Source organism: Lissotriton helveticus, chromosome 12, assembly GCF_964261635.1.
Source record: "Lissotriton helveticus chromosome 12, aLisHel1.1, whole genome shotgun sequence".
Classification (NCBI taxonomy): domain Eukaryota; kingdom Metazoa; phylum Chordata; class Amphibia; order Caudata; family Salamandridae; genus Lissotriton; species Lissotriton helveticus.
Window position 1 is genome coordinate 4,632,953 of NC_136073.1, and position 15,990 is coordinate 4,648,942.

Genomic DNA, 15,990 nt, shown 5'->3' on the forward strand with positions numbered 1-15,990 from the left:
AAGGGCTTCAAGGCCCATAGGAATCAATGGGAAATACCGATTCGGTATTTACCGAATCGGTAAATACCGAATCTTACAGAATCGGTAATTGTAAAAGAAAAATTACCTACATCTGCCTACTTCCAATTTACCTACTCTTAAATACCGAATCGGTATGATTCGGTATTTAAGAGTAGGTAAATCGGAATTACCTACATCTGGCCCCTGATGTTTTCCTAGCTTTCGAAACTATGACAGCAACATGGCTCAAAAATAAACTATAACCTTTTGATATACTTTGTACCCGTCTGTAAGTTCTGCTTTCTTAATTTTCCGAGAAGTGACGCAAATTGTTTACAATAAAATGTCCAGTTTTTGTCATGTTCTGCGATCAAACACCTGCTAATGTTTAGATTTTGCTCTCAGCAGTTCCTCATTAAAACTGTATAAAAGGACTGTCCACTGACCAGCTTACTGATCACCTCACACAGTGTAATTCACAAAGAGGTGCTCCCAGCTAGCTAGCTAACATTAGATAAGGCATAATTGTATTTTGGAATTCAATTATTTCTCTTCTCTTTGAATTGCCGTGATTTTAAACTTGCCAAGACTGCATGTTTTTTACCCTCGATTACTGATGTGTCTTTGACACTTGTTAATTGCTAGAGTGTGTGCTGTTATTTTTGATTAATGATCTTTGACACTTATCGTTTGCTTGTTTAAATGAAGTGCCACTCCTGACTCTATTCCTGCTTTTCAGAAGTGTATCTTGTTAATTCAGATAACACATTGTGTTCTTTCCTGTAGGTAAAAAAAACACTTTTTAACAGTAACCCCAAGTGGGACGGGGATGCCCAGACATTATATCCCGTGCTCGCCATTCCACTGGATTCAAGCTATCCTGGCTGATGACGGGTGATACCCCAAAACTGGTCCTGGGATGCTTGTTGTGGTCTAGGGGGAGCCTGGCATCACAGTTCGACCTGCACTGTTTCCATGGGAATCAGGGTCAAGACTGATTTGCATATGGCTGGGTCCAAACTGGAATGGCGTGATGAGCAAAAAATACAATGGATTAAGGAACAGATCTCTGTACTGGGGTTGCCTGTTTAGACATTGTTCAGCATTCCTTCCATCATTCTTCATTTTTTCATGCGTCGCCTAATTGGGATGGATATGCCCAGAGATGGGTCCTGTGCTCACCATGTCATTGGAGTCAAGCTATTCTGGCTGATGAGCAGTGGTACCCCAAATTTGGTCCTAGGATGCTTGTTTCTGGTCCACGGAGTACCTGACCTGGCAGTTCAGGCTGGACTGTTCCCAGTGAGCGCAGGCTCAAGACTGATTTGCATATGGTTGGGTCTAAACTGGGGTGGCATGGTGAGCAAAAACCAATGGATTTAGGCCCAAATCTCTGCACTGGGGTGATTGTATGACATTGTTTTGCATTTTGTCCATCAATTGTTCTTTTTGCATTTGTCACCCCAAGTGGGACGGGTATTCCCAGACGTGGGTCCCGTGCTCTCTATGCCACTGGAGTCTAGCTATCCTGGCTGATGAGGACTGAAAGCCCGAAACCGGTCCTAGGATGCTTGTTTCCAGTCCAGGGAGCGGAACAAGTGACCACTCTAAAGCTTCCAGTGTTCAGAGCATGCCTAACAGGCTCCTGTCCTGCAGCTAAACACAGAAGTAAGACATCATGATAAGTGAAGATGCCAAGAAGCAGAACACAGAATGTTAAAAAACACAAAACACACCACAAAGCAGAACGAGCCCATCCATTTAGAGTGTGTACTGCGTTCAGTCACAACATCACCTTTATGGCAGGGTCCTTTGCTGCTCGTAGTTGCCTGCATGTTGTGTATTTGGATCTGTGGCTTTGACACTAAATCACTGCTGCAGAGGTCACTGGGCTCTAAAGGCAGCATCACACATTGTGCTATACGCAATCCTAGAGCCACCCACCCACCCCAAACCTCTCACTCCAAACAGGCGCGATACGGATTGCTCACAAGCCCTTACTAGCTGGGTAGAGAAGCTAGTGCTAGCAGTTTCAGCTAGTGCACCAAGTTCGATGAACCCCAGTTGGGATCGCGGTTTCCAGTAGGATTTAAGCGTATGGAAAATGAAGGGTAAAGCAAACTTCCAGGATTGGCCTCTAAGAAGGGCGAATGCTAAACCGGTGTTGTAAGCAGCTTGACCGAGTCAAAGACATTAAGGCATCTGCCAAACCTTCCCAGTCAAGTACTTACTAAGTGCTTCCAGGCATGTTACTAGCAGTCAGTTACCCGCCAGAGGCAGGGCTGGTTAAGAATCCCCATGAAGATGGGCACATTAAACAAACAGCACAGTTTCAAAGTTAACAATAAAAAGTAAGGCATACAAGACTGCACACTGTGTCACCACCCGCAAACAAATCACATACTGAAGTCCAAAAAGCTGGTGAGGCTGAGCAACAAATGATACCAATGTTGCTGCCCTTAACCCCTCCCCTGCTGATGACGGAACCGCTCCGTCATCAGCCGCGGTCGCGCTGTGCTGATGACGGAGCGGTTCCGTCACGGCCCGCTCGGCACGCCTGCGCGGCGCGGATTCCGCGCCTGCGCTGAGCGTTCTATTGAGCGGGCGGGGCTGTGACGGAACCGCTCCGTCATAAGCACAGTGCAACCGACGCTGGTGACGGAGCGGTTCCGTCACCAGCATGCACCCGCCGCTCTTCCGCCCCGCCCCCTTAGCACTGCGGCGGAATAGCCGCCGCAGTGAAGGGGTTAAAGCTACCTGTCTGCATCTTGTTGAAATATATTACGCAACAACGGTTTGAAGGTGCGCTCCTGAGCTCCCCTAATCTTCATCGAAAAACCTTGCAGGTGATATGCAACAAAGCCGTCGAGCAGAGTTCATTTGAAACATATTTTAATGAGGCTTCAGAAAATTAAGCAATTTCTTTTTGAAAAATACAAAACAGTACAGGTTACTTTGATCACTTCCAATACAATTTGATAATTTGCACCTATTTAAAAAAAATGATATTGTGATAAACACTTCGGGGTGGCTATTTTAAAACAAAAATGAGCATTGAAAAATAAAAATCTGTTTAGATATACCAAGGAGGTTGTCCTTTCTTATGTAGAGGATTTCATCCTTTAAGTTTCTATTTTTGGTAAATTCTGGTAGGGGGTTTCCAGTGTTTTCAAGTGATTTCAATACCTTTAAAAAACAGTGGTTACACATTGTCACACCATTAAAAACAACAGAAACAGTGTTTTTCCAGTGTTTATGGAACATTTCGATTTTATTATTGCGTGCTTTCTGCTCTGATAGTGCATGGTATATAGACAGTGTATACGAGGTCCAAATACATATTTGCAAATCAAACTTATTGTAATACACCATAGAATACTTCTTCAGTGAGTCTTTGGTCAAACTTTTTTCTGTGAAAAGGCCCTCTCAACATTGGCACTTGAAACAGCAACGCCAGAACAGCCAGTACACACTCTGTTAACTCTGGCCACTGACCTAGCTTTCGATGACAATACTGGTGTACTTGAAGATTCGAATCTCTGGGCAAGTTCAGCAACATCTGCCTTAAAAATGAAGCAGCACTTTTGAAACTACAGAGAAGATTCCCTTTACGGAAGGGATCTAGAACTTGTGCAGAGTACCACAGTGAGATTTCATTAACTTCAAATGCCATGGTTGGCGAAGGGACATTTCTATGCATCATTACAAGCCATTTCTCATACATTGTAAAATAAAAGTTTGTGAATTTCTCTTCAACATTGCTTTGCTTACCAAGTGGCAAGCACTCTAACATGGAACATGTTACAGTGCCAAATTCACTAAATGTGTCACCCAGCCTACTCTCAATGAGATGTTTCACATCTACACCAATTATGCTGAACAATTGTCAGACAAGGGAGTTTTCAGTAGGGGTGAGCGGAATTTCCGAAGTTGCCTTACGCAAAATTCTGCGAAACGGCAAGAAATCTCTGCAAACACGCGGAATTTTGCATGCTCGCGGAGATTTTGTTGCGCCCGTTGTAATCTATGCAGGGTCACTCTCAGGGAGTTAGGGGCAGACGAGCATCGTGCCAGAATGAATCCTGCCCTGCATATTTATCAAAGAAGATGCCACCGTTTTGTGCAATACCTCTACTCAGCTGGAGTACTTTCTACTGGCTAATCAGTAAGTGCTACCTCGTTGGGTAGATGTATAGTGCTTTTTCCTACACTGCAGCTGTGTAAAGGGACAGAGGAGTTGTCTCCAGTGACCATGTGTGTCTGTAACTTTGCCACCACGCCGAATGGCGCCAAAGTCCCTTGAGTGAACTGTCCATCATAGTGGGGAAATGGCGGGAAGACGTTGCATACCGATAGTGTGTGTGGGGCGTTTCCAAACGGGCGGGGCTTCAATGCGAGTTCACATGCCTCTTGTTTATAAAGGGATGGAGGCCGATCAGAGCAACAGATGAGGAGAAAGCAGTCTCCTGGCCACAGGAACTACACAGGTATTGCGCTCGAGAAACTCATGGATACAAAAACCTACATCAAGGCTTGCAGCTAATTTTGGACTGTAGATATGTGGAGACAGCACACCTGCCCAGCCTCAACCGAGCTCACGATTTTTTGGGGCTGATTATTAATGCGATACGGAATTTGAGCTTCAACCCGGGCACTTGCTTTATTTATATCTGTAAGTGCTTCCTGTTGAGGTTGAATTTTTGTGACAGGAGCATCGTGCCAGAATGAATCTTGCCCTGCATAATATCCAAGAAGATGCCACCGTTTTGTGCAATACCTCTACTTAACTGAAGTACTTTCTACTGGCTAATCAGTAAGTGCTACCTCGTTGGGTAAATGTATAGTGCTTTTCCTACACTACAGCTGCGTAAAGGGACAAAAGAGGTGTCTCCAGGGACCATGTGTCTGTAACTTTATCACTGTACCGAATGGGGCCAAGGTCCCTTGATTGAGCTGTGGGGCGTTTCCAAAAGGACGGGGCTTCAATGCGAGTTCACATGCCTCTTGTTTATAAGGGTCAGAGGACGATCCGAGCAGCAGATGAGGAGTAAGCAGCCTCCTGGTCACACTTCCTGGTGAGGTTCAATTACCTCATGCCCCCGAATTCCGTTCTGCCGTGGATCGCAGAAGTTTCGACATTTCCGCGCAGAACGCGGAAATGCCGAAATTTTGCAAGTTCCGCGAGCGGAACGGAATTTGCCGCCCACCCTTAGTTATCAGACTCTAGTTGTTTTATTATGTCCACTACAGCAGTTATTTTGTTCCTGTAAATATCTAAGTATGCAGTAGAGGTTTTTTTTCATATCACTATCAATATGCGGCCAAAGATCATCACATTCTTGCCTTTGGCATCATCTCTCAGCAAAAATTCTGTAAACGGTTGCAACATGGATAATATAGCATTCACAGCCCCTTCCTTTGGAAAGAGAACCATCAACTAAGTGACACCGTTGGGATGACTCTTTGATGCCACACAAAGTACAAAATGACAAATATTTGCGTTTTAGTTCCCACGCATAACAAAACAGTGCATCAAAATGGACTAAAAAGTCGATAGTATTCTTCATTAAGTCATAAGATTGTAAAGATGCTTTCAGCATACCATCTAACAAGTCGCAAGGATCTCTTACAGGGAAGCACTTCAGCTAGGGTGCCAATTTTGACAGGTCATCGCAACCTTTTCATATACACAGCTGAATCACAGCAAATATAAACAATATCACTCCAATCTTTGTTGACCTTGGAAAGGACCTTTTTGCAGCAGCATTTCAAGTGACACTGCGTTCCATGTTTTCCAAAAGTCTGGTGTCATGTTTTCACCACTATCCCAGATGCTTGGTGATAGCGCTCTTTTCACATATACTTGTCACTCTACCTTGCATTGAATGTTTAAAGCCTGAGGTGTTGGCAATTCACCTTCCATCAATACTGACTCACTAGAAACTGAGAGCTGGTGTATCAAGGGTTTTTACCCATTCTCTGTGGGTAAATGTGATGGCACGTATTGGGAAAGATTGTTATGAAACCAGCCATTTTAAAAATCGTTGAAAGAATCAAACACCACCAAAATATCAAATATGATTTGATATTTCCTGATTCTTTACAGTTTACAAAATATAAACAAGACCTAAAACATGCTTCTATATCCTGCATCTTTAGACCAAAGGCCACAAATCTGAAAGAAGCAAAAGAAAGAAAATACAATTGTGAGAAGTTGGCCTGATAGGTGATATTTCCAATTCTGGAACCACCTATTATCAGACCAAACAATCCCTTGTGGTGTCTGGTTGTAAGTCAACCTTATTAGACAAGCTATCCTAGGGGTAGCATGGACTAAGCAGCCTAAAGGCTTAACTTAAGAGGTCGTGTTAAGCGAGCTGTTTTACCACATACAATCCTGTAATATCAAATGAAAGGACACCACACAAGTATATATTATAAAAAATATATGTATTTATTACTAAAAACAATCCCCAGTATTCTTTATGAATAAAGGGGCACAAGCGTTAAATCAAAAGCACTGTTTAAACATACAAGTTGCACAATTATGGATGAGGGCAGGGGGCCACTCAAACCATATACTAAACAAGTGGTATAAGAGATGCCACTGGAGCAGTGGTTAGGCCTAGGGCCAAGGGAATCGCTGGGAGCAGTCAGGACAAGCAATGCTGAAGTCGGGAATGGCCCTCGGGATTCGGGAGCAGTGCGGAAAGCGCACGCCTGCACCAATGTTAACCAATGGTGCGTAAAAAGTGTAAAGTTAGAGTTTAAGGACACTTCCGCTGAACCTAGAGGAACAAAACTTTAGACACAGACCCTAGAGATGTGCACCAGTGTGGGAACACCGGCGGAGCAAAGTTACCTCACCCACAGGAAGTGGGTGCACAGGGTCGAAGTGGCGTCGGGTTTTGACACGCAGGCTCTTGGTGCTTGAAGCTGAAAGGGCTGCAGGCGGGTTGAAGGTGAAGTGTCCGGTGGAGTCCAAGGGTGGACTCAAGTCAAAGGGTACCTGAAAGCAGAGGGGACAGAGTCTGGGTCACTCAGCAGTGACCAGGGTGGAACCAGGACGGAACCAGGCAATGTCGGGCGCAATCAGGTGGTCGTCGAGGAGCTTCTCTCCGCTGTCACGTGGGCTCTGGGGCATCTGCGACGTCCAGGAGCAGGTCACGATCTGTCTCACGCAGGCTCTCGCCGTCGGCGCTGTCGGCTTCAAGTTTGGAGCAAACAACACTTGGCAAGAGCAATCCACGCGGAACCGGGAGATTGCTTCTCACTCGAACCAGGAAGGTCAGAGTGGGGGCTCCTTTTCAGGGGAGCTGGTGTGGATCAGGAGCAACCAGATTCACGAGTCTTCTTCGTAGTTTCGTCGGCACAGGGACCACTAGCCGGCTGGCAAGTGACCGGGCCAACGCGTTGAGCCAAATGGAGCAGAAGGGCCCCACGCAGCACTCGTCGAGTGTGGAGGGCTGAACTTCGTTTCAAGAGTGCCTCAGGGTGGGGGCTTCTCAAACCCCGGTGCACAGCTTCGAGGGTCACTCGTGGGCTGCACGGTCAGCGTCTCGTGGTCAATTCAAGATGGCGTGGCCCACGCTTCCGGTCGCCTCCACGGGTCTCAGCTCTGCAGGGACTGTGGATCGGGCTGTTGGAAGGCAGGCAAGCTTGATCTCGTCGATCTCTGTCGCTCGAGTTCCGGCGGGAACTGCAACAAAGTAGACGTCGAGGGCTGGATGGTGCCTGCTGCTGCAGGGTGGTCACTCCTTGACCACAAGGGAGATTCTTCGGGCTTCCACGTTGAGTTGGAGGTCCAAGGGTCCAGAGTTTTGTTTCTAATGTTTCTTCCAGGAAATCTGATGTGCATTGGCACTGCTCCCACTCTTATTAGAATCTGGGGGGCGTGATTACCTGCTAGGTCCCCCCCTATGGGTGGGACCCAGGAAGTGGGTGGATACACCCCCTTCCTTTGATCCAGGCCGCCCTGGCACGAGGGCTGGAGTGCCCCAGAACCGGTTTGGCCGGATTATGCAAGGGGCAGCCTTGTGCGCCCCAAGCAGTGTCTGGTTTCTTTCAAACCTCCCTGCTACAATCCACTATCTCCTGTCTGGAGGGCGGTGACACCCTCCTGTGACAGGAAACCCTTTGTCCAGGCCCCATTTGGCTGAGTTTCGGTCAGCTACAGGGGTCCAGACATTTGTCTGTGGCAGAGGCATCCATTTTGTGGATCTAAGGTCTTTGGAGAAATTAACCGCATTTAAGCAAAGCAACATGTCCTACCCCTCTAGAGGGGTGGAATGCTATCCCCGTCGCCAGAACTGGCGAGGGGATAGTATTCCAAATCGTATGACACCTTACACGACATGTTTTGATAAAGCCAAACCAAAGTTGCTATATAACCGCGAGGATTATAAGGCACTTAAGAGTATATGGTATGGCATTATCCTGAAACAGCTTAGGGAGTTGTTCCCGACAGCTGCAGACAGGCTCAGCTCATGCTAGAGCTCCATCTCACATTAAACCACGCACTCTGCCTCCAGGATTGATGAGGCCTTCCATAGGAGTGGCTCACAGGTTTATATGTGTCCAGATATAGGTTTAGATATAGGTATACTATATCCAAGTAAGGGGTGATTACACCACCTTACCCCAGCTGAGTGATCAGCCAGTTGTGTCAATTTAAGACCCAGTCAGGGGTGGCAAAAGTTATGCTGCAGCCCCTGGTAGGCCTTGGTGGCCCCTATGCCCTGGGCACCTATAGTGCATTATACAGGGGCTGACAAGGAGTCCATTTCCAATTGTGGTATGTACCTAGGGTACATGGAATCCATTTTACAGAGAGAGCAGATGGCCTGGGGCCCTGATTAGCAGGGAACCAGGTCAACTAAGTCAAAAAACCAGCTAAACACAGGCAAAAAATCCGGGGTAACCATAGTCAGGTAGCCACCTTCCTACATAACCCCCCCCCAAACGAAAGGAGATAAGGCTATCCTTGGCCAGGTAAGCCTATATTGCCTGAGTGGCCATATAAGGAAGTACCTGCACTAGCATGGGTACCCCCTGTCTCATGGTCCACTAAGCAGTCCCTCACCCTTGGGGTATTAGAGGGTCTCCACCATAGGGAATCACTACCTTGGGTGTGTTTATGCAAAGTTAAAGGCTAGTTTGGATATGGAGTATTGAAGTGAGGCTCTACTAATTTAGGGCTTAGCTTCCTCCAATTATCTTCCACCATGTGTGCCTTTCTTTCTTTAACTGAGTTGCACTGTGCTCTCAGGGTCAACCTCTGGCTACCTAAAGCTGGAGGCTGGGTCCCTCTGTTTGGCTTGCTGGAGGGACAGTTCAGGTTTGGGCCCTTTGGGTCCCAGGTTTGGCTGTGCCCAACAGAATCCATCTGTGGGAGGTCCCTAACTGTTTTTAAGGGGGCTCCCTCAGGAGTTTTTAAAGTTTTCACCTCACTAGGGCTACTAGTTTTGGTGCCCCTAATCTGTTGATGGGGGTGCTTTATTTGACAGGGGGGCCTCTGGGTCTCACTGTCCTTCTTGTCCTCTGCAGCCCTGGGCTGGCTAAGGCAAGGTAGAGAGGGGCAGGTTACCTGCTCCAGACTGGGTCCCACCTGAGAAGGGTCCACTGACATCAGAGGTTCTGTCAGGCTAGGCCCAACCACCTCTGGGGCAGCTCCTTCATCAGGGGTAAGATCAGTTCCCTGAGGAGGCTGATCCTGTCCTAAAGTCTGGTGAGGGGGAGATGTCTCTTCCTCCTCCATGCTCTCAGTTTGTGTGGAGTTATCCATCATTTCAGGCTTCACAACACACATATCAGTTTGAGTTTGGGCTGTGGCCATCACAGCCCCACCAACCTTTTCAGGAGGAGACTCAGTTTGGGTTTCTGCTGTTATCATAACAGCTTTGCTATTCTGTTCAGGAAGAGCTTTTGCTAAAGATGGGGCAGAGAGTTTCTCAGCCCTACCAACCTTTTCAGGAAGGACATTTTGGATTGGGGCTGTAGCCATTACAGCCCCACCAACCTTTCCATTGGAATTTACCATTCTAGAATGGATTTCCTGTTCAACCTCAGCCCAGGCTGAGATTTCCAAATCATTACAAAGTAGGCAGTCTACAGGCAAGTTTGATGACACTGCCACTCTCTTTGGGCCAATGACACCTCCCCAGCTGAGACTTACTACTGCCATGGGATGATTTGTTTGGATGCCATCAATGTTTGTTACCTGGTATGTGGCACCAGGTAAAAGTTGCTTAGAGGGGACTATACAGTCAGCCACCATGGTGATGCTAGCCCCTGTGTCTCTAAAAGCTTCAACTTTCAAACCATTGATGGTGGGTTCTTGTCTATACTTGCTCAAAGTATTTGGGCAATCAGAGAAGTTGGCAAACCCCCTGCCAGTCTCATAAACAAGATCATTTGGGGAGGGGGACCTGGATAGGCCAGGGTCCTCCTGGGCTCCAAAAGTAAACCCACCCAGATTCCTGGGTGTGCTCCCACTTCCTGGGGGATTACTGCTGACAGTAACAGGAGGTGTTGGAGCTGGCTTTGGAGGTATATTTTCTTTATTGTTATTCTTGGGACAACAGTTGTCTGTTTTGTAATGCCCAACCTGTTTACAGGCATAACAATAAGGCTTTTTCTCTGTTGAAGAAGTGTCTTGGGACCCACCCCCATTCTTGGAGTTTTGGGGCCCTGGGGAAGTCTTTTCTTTATTTTTATCCCCACCCTTATCTTGAGGCTTGGTAGACTCCTTCTTCTGGTTACTGTCCTGATTCTTAGGCCTAATCCTGGTTCTGACCCACTTGTCTGCCTTCTTTCCCAATTCTTGGGGAGAGGTCAGATCAGAGTCCACCAGGTGCTGGTGTAAGAGCTGGTTCTGACAATTACTTAGGATCTGCTCCCTCATAATCAAATTATACAATCCTGTAAAGTCATGTACTTTGCTGCCATGTAGCCAACCCTCCAGAGCCTTAGTTGCACAATCAACAAAATCAGTCCAGTCCTGAGTCTGTGTCTTCTGGGTGTCTCTGAACTTCAACCTGTACTGTTCAGTGGTTAAGCCAAACCCATCTATTAGGACACTCTTCAGGACTTTGTAATTGTTTGCATCCTCATGTCTGACAGTGAGGAGCTTATCTCTCCCTTTCTCTGAAAAGGAGTACCATAAGATTGCTGCCCACTGTTCCTCAGGAACCTGCTGTACCATGCAGGCTCTCTCAAGAGCAGTTATCCACTTGTGGATGTCATCCCCTTCCTTGTAGGGGGGCACAATCTTTGTCTGGTTTCTACTATCATAGGACCTGGGTTTCTCTTTTTTTTTTTTTTTTTTTTTTTTGAGTTGTATATAGCGCGAACTAGAACCGAACCGAATCAGTTATCAGAGCGCTTTACATTGCACAAGTTACGTTTTTACATGAGGACACACACTTTCATGTTTTTTTTTTAGGCACGGGGGATTAAGTGATTTGCCCAGAATCACAGGAGGTTTTGGCGTCGTTACCGAGACTCGAACCCAGATCCCCAGGTCCGAAGTCGAGCGCCTTAGCCGTTAGGCCAACTCCCCTCTCTTTAGGAATATTGCTGCCACCAGTGGCATCTAAGCCACACAATTTTGGCTCTCTTGCCAAGGCAAGTCTAGCTTGAGCCAAGGCTACCTCCTCCCTCTCTATCTGGAGTTTGACCGCCCTCATTCTGGCCCTATGCTCTAGCTTTTGAGAAGCAGTCATTCCTCTCTGTGATTCTCTGGAGGCACTAGAAACATGAGAGTCCCCTGAGGGAGATCTCACTCTTCTGTTGCCTGGGAGAATGACATGGTGGGATCTGGGGAGGTGCTGGCCCTCTCCATTTCCCAGTAGGTCTAAGTTGACCTGGTTAAGCCTGGCAACTTGGACCTGGCTACCCCTCTGATCCTGATCTTCTGGGTCCTCTACTTCTGGGTCCTCCTCCTCCTCTTCTTCTTCCTCTTCTCCTTCCTCCTGAGGGGGATCAGTTACAGGGGGGTTCACTCCATCTCCTGACTCTAGGGAAGCTTCCTTCGCCCTCTCTAAGTCATCCTGTTCTAGGATGTCTATCAGGATTTGGCAGGTGGGACTTCTGCCCCTTTTTAACCCTCTTGAAATGCACAAGGCAACCAAGTCCTTTCGGGTTAACTTGTCATAGCTGGAAGTTGCCTTGGTAAGGTCAACTGTCACAGGAGCAGACCCTGAGGCTTTTCCTGTGTCAGACATGACTGCTAGTGAGGTGTAAGTGGTGCACTTACCTACACTAAGTGTTTTCCTACTGTACCTTGCTAGTGAGTTGTAGTCAGGGTGTGCTAATCCCTTTAATCTACAACTACTAAGTTCAGTAGAACTTAATATGCTAAGCTTTTGATTTATATGTACCTAGAGGTACTTGATGTGATCTTTCAATTTGATACAAAGATTGCAATGGTAAAACAACAGCAAGCTCAAATCCGCACCGCTGCTCACAAATGTGAGAAGTTGGCCTGATAGGTGATGTTTCCAATTCTGGAACCACCTATTATCAGACCAAACAATCCCTTATGGTGTCTGGTTGTAAGTCAACCTTATTAGACAAGCTATCCTAGGGGTAGCATGGACTAAGCAGCCTAAAGGCTTAACTTAAGAGGTCGTGTTAAGCGAGCTGTTTTACCACATACAATCCTGTAATATCAAATGAAAGGACACCACACAAGTATATATTATAAAAATATATGTATTTATTACTAAAAACAATCCCCAGTATTCTTTATGAATAAAGGGGCACAAGCGTTAAATCAAAAGCACTGTTTAAACATACAAGTTGCACAATTATGGATGAGGGCAGGGGGCCACTCAAACCATATACTAAACAAGTGGTATAAGAGATGCCACTCGAGCAGTGGTTAGGCCTAGGGCCTAGGGAATCGCTGGGAGCAGTCAGGACAAGCAATGCTGAAGTCGGGAATGGCCCTCGGGATTCGGGAGCAGTGCGGAAAGCGCACGCCTGCACCAATGTTAACCAATGGTGCGTAAAAAGTGTAAAGTTAGAGTTTAAGGACACTTCCGCTGAACCTAGAGGAACAAAACTTTAGACACAGACCCTAGAGATGTGCACCAGTGTGGGAACACCGGCGGAGCAAAGTTACCTCACCCACAGGAAGTGGGTGCACAGGGTCGAAGTGGCGTCGGGTTTTGACACGCAGGCTCTTGGTGCTTGAAGCTGAAAGGGCTGCAGGCGGGTTGAAGGTGAAGTGTCCGGTGGAGTCCAAGGGTGGACTCAAGTCGAAGGGTACCTGAAAGCAGAGGGGACAGAGTCTGGGTCACTCAGCAGTGACCAGGGTGGAACCAGGCAATGTCGGGCGCAATCAGGTGGTCGTCGAGGAGCTTCTCTCCGCTGTCACGTGGGCTCTGGGGCATCTGCGACGTCCAGGAGCAGGTCACGATCTGTCCCACGCAGGCTCTCGCCGTCGGCGCTGTCGGCTTCAAGTTTGGAGCAAACAACACTTGGCAAGAGCAATCCACGCGGAACCGGGAGATTGCTTCTCACTCGAACCAGGAAGGTCAGAGTGGGGGCTCCTTTTCAGGGGAGCTGGTGTGGATCTGGAGCAACCAGATTCACGAGTCTTCTTCGTAGTTTCGTCGGCACAGGGACCACTAGCCGGCTGGCAAGTGACCGGGCCAACGCGTTGAGCCAAATGGAGCAGAAGGGCCCCACGCAGCACTCGTCGAGTGTGGAGGGCTGAACTTCGTTTCAAGAGTGGCTCAGGGTGGGGGCTTCTCAAACCCCGGTGCACAGCTTCGAGGGTCACTCGTGGGCTGCACGGTCAGCGTCTCGTGGTCAATTCAAGATGGCGTGCCCCACGCTTCCGGTCGCCTCCACGGGTCTCAGCTCTGCAGGGACTGTGGATCGGGCTGTTGGAAGGCAGGCAAGCTTGATCTCGTCGATCTCTGTCGCTCGAGTTCCGGCGGGAACTGCAACAAAGTAGACGTCGAGGGCTGGATGGTGCCTGCTGCTGCAGGGTGGTCACTCCTTGACCACAAGGGAGATTCTTCGGGCTTCCACGTTGAGTTGGAGGTCCAAGGGTCCAGAGTTTCGTTTCTAATGTTTCTTCCAGGAAATCTGATGTGCATTGGCACTGCTCCCACTCTTATTCGAATCTGGGGGGCGCGATTACCTGCTAGGTCCCCCCCTATGGGTGGGACCCAGGAAGTGGGTGGATACACCCCCTTCCTTTGATCCAGGCCGCCCTGGCACGAAGGCTGGAGTGCCCCAGAACCGGTTTGGCCGGATTATGCAAGGGGCAGCCTTGTGCGCCCCAAGCAGTGTCTGGTTTCTTTCAAACCTCCCTGCTACAATCCACTATCTCCTGTCTGGAGGGCGGTGACACCCTCCTGTGACAGGAAACCCTTTGTCCAGGCCCCATTTGGCTGAGTTTCGGTCAGCTGCAGGGGTCCAGACATTTGTCTGTGGCAGAGGCATCCATTTTGTGGATCTAAGGTCTTTGGAGAAATTAACCGCATTTAAGCAAAGCAACATGTCCTACCCCTCTAGAGGGGTGGAATGCTATCCCCGTCGCCAGAACTGGCGAGGGGATAGTATTCCAAATCGTATGACACCTTACACGACATGTTTTGATAAAGCCAAACCAAAGTTGCTATATAACCGCGAGGATTATAAGGCACTTAAGAGTATATGGTATGGCATTATCCTGAAACAGCTTAGGGAGTTGTTCCCGACAGCTGCAGACAGGCTCAGCTCATGCTAGAGCTCCATCTCACATTAAACCACGCACTCTGCCTCCAGGATTGATGAGGCCTTCCATAGGAGTGGCTCACAGGTTTATATGTGTCCAGATATAGGTTTAGATATAGGTATACTATATCCAAGTAAGGGGTGATTACACCACCTTACCCCAGCTGAGTGATCAGCCAGTTGTGTCAATTTAAGAACCAGCCAGGGGTGGCAAAAGTTATGCTGCAGCCCCTGGTAGGCCTTGGTGGCCCCTATGCCCTGGGCACCTATAGTGCATTATACAGGGGCTGACAAGGAGTCCATTTCCAATTGTGGTATGTACCTAGGGTACATGGAATCCATTTTACAGAGAGAGCAGATGGCCTGGGGCCCTGATTAGCAGGGAACCAGGTCAACTAAGTCAAAAAACCAGCTAAACACAGGCAAAAAATCCGGGGTAACCATAGTCAGGTAGCCACCTTCCTATAACAATATTTTAGTGACATCCCTAAACAACAAAACTCGAGCAGAATAATGTTAGCCAGTATTTCTTGCTGCAAGCTTGTATAACAAAGTTACATTGTATTGGCCCCTTCAGGAAGAAAAAAATGACTCTTTCACTCTCCGTTTCCTTTCTTTGAAATGAGATTTAGTTTGTGGTTGTGCAGGTGTTTTTTCAGTGTTTATATATTAACACTGGTGAGGGCTATTTCCCGTTCACTGGGGTTTTTATCAGTTATCAGAAGTTTAAACCTAAAACCGGACAGCCTACTTATCTACAAGCACCCAGGACTCCCTCCTGCATTAGTACACTAAAGCATGGTTACAAAAAATATTTTCCACTGAAAAGGTAAAAAGGCAAAATGAATCTGGGAAACAGAGTGTTCATTAATAAACAAAGTTATACGCTACCTACTGCAAACAGGACAAATTCATATTAAAGGCCAGCCTGTTTTACAAGCTTTTACACAACCATGTTAAAAGTATTCGGTGGACTACTCGGCGCTGCTCCAAGAATCTTTCTAAATTCAGCCATTGAAAGGATGATCTTGAGTCGAGAAGGACTGCAACTCGTGAAGTGATCTGAGGACAAGAAGCAGGCAACATATTGTAAAGGCACTTGAGAAAACAGATCGGTCAAGTATTCAGTCCTAATATGTCGTTGGGAAGAATACCCCAGTGGGAAAGCCTTGCAGCGCAGCACTATCTAACAGCATTCACTCTTAGTAAGGTGTAAAACAGCGGGCTGTACGGTGCATCATTGTCCAATAGCATTCA

The 15,990-nt window shown here is 47.5% G+C and overlaps 1 protein-coding gene across 1 annotated transcript in view; it reads right to left on the reverse strand.

The window, feature by feature from the left end:
• Positions 1–14,943: 14,943 nt before the first annotated feature.
• LOC144799925 (RNA-binding protein 3-like) overlaps positions 14,944–15,990 on the reverse strand; it is a 36,128-nt gene continuing 35,081 nt past the window's right edge. The window contains exon 7 of the mRNA XM_078671552.1: positions 14,944–15,795. The gene's annotated coding sequence lies outside the window, so the exon portion shown is untranslated. The remainder of the gene's footprint in view (positions 15,796–15,990) is intronic.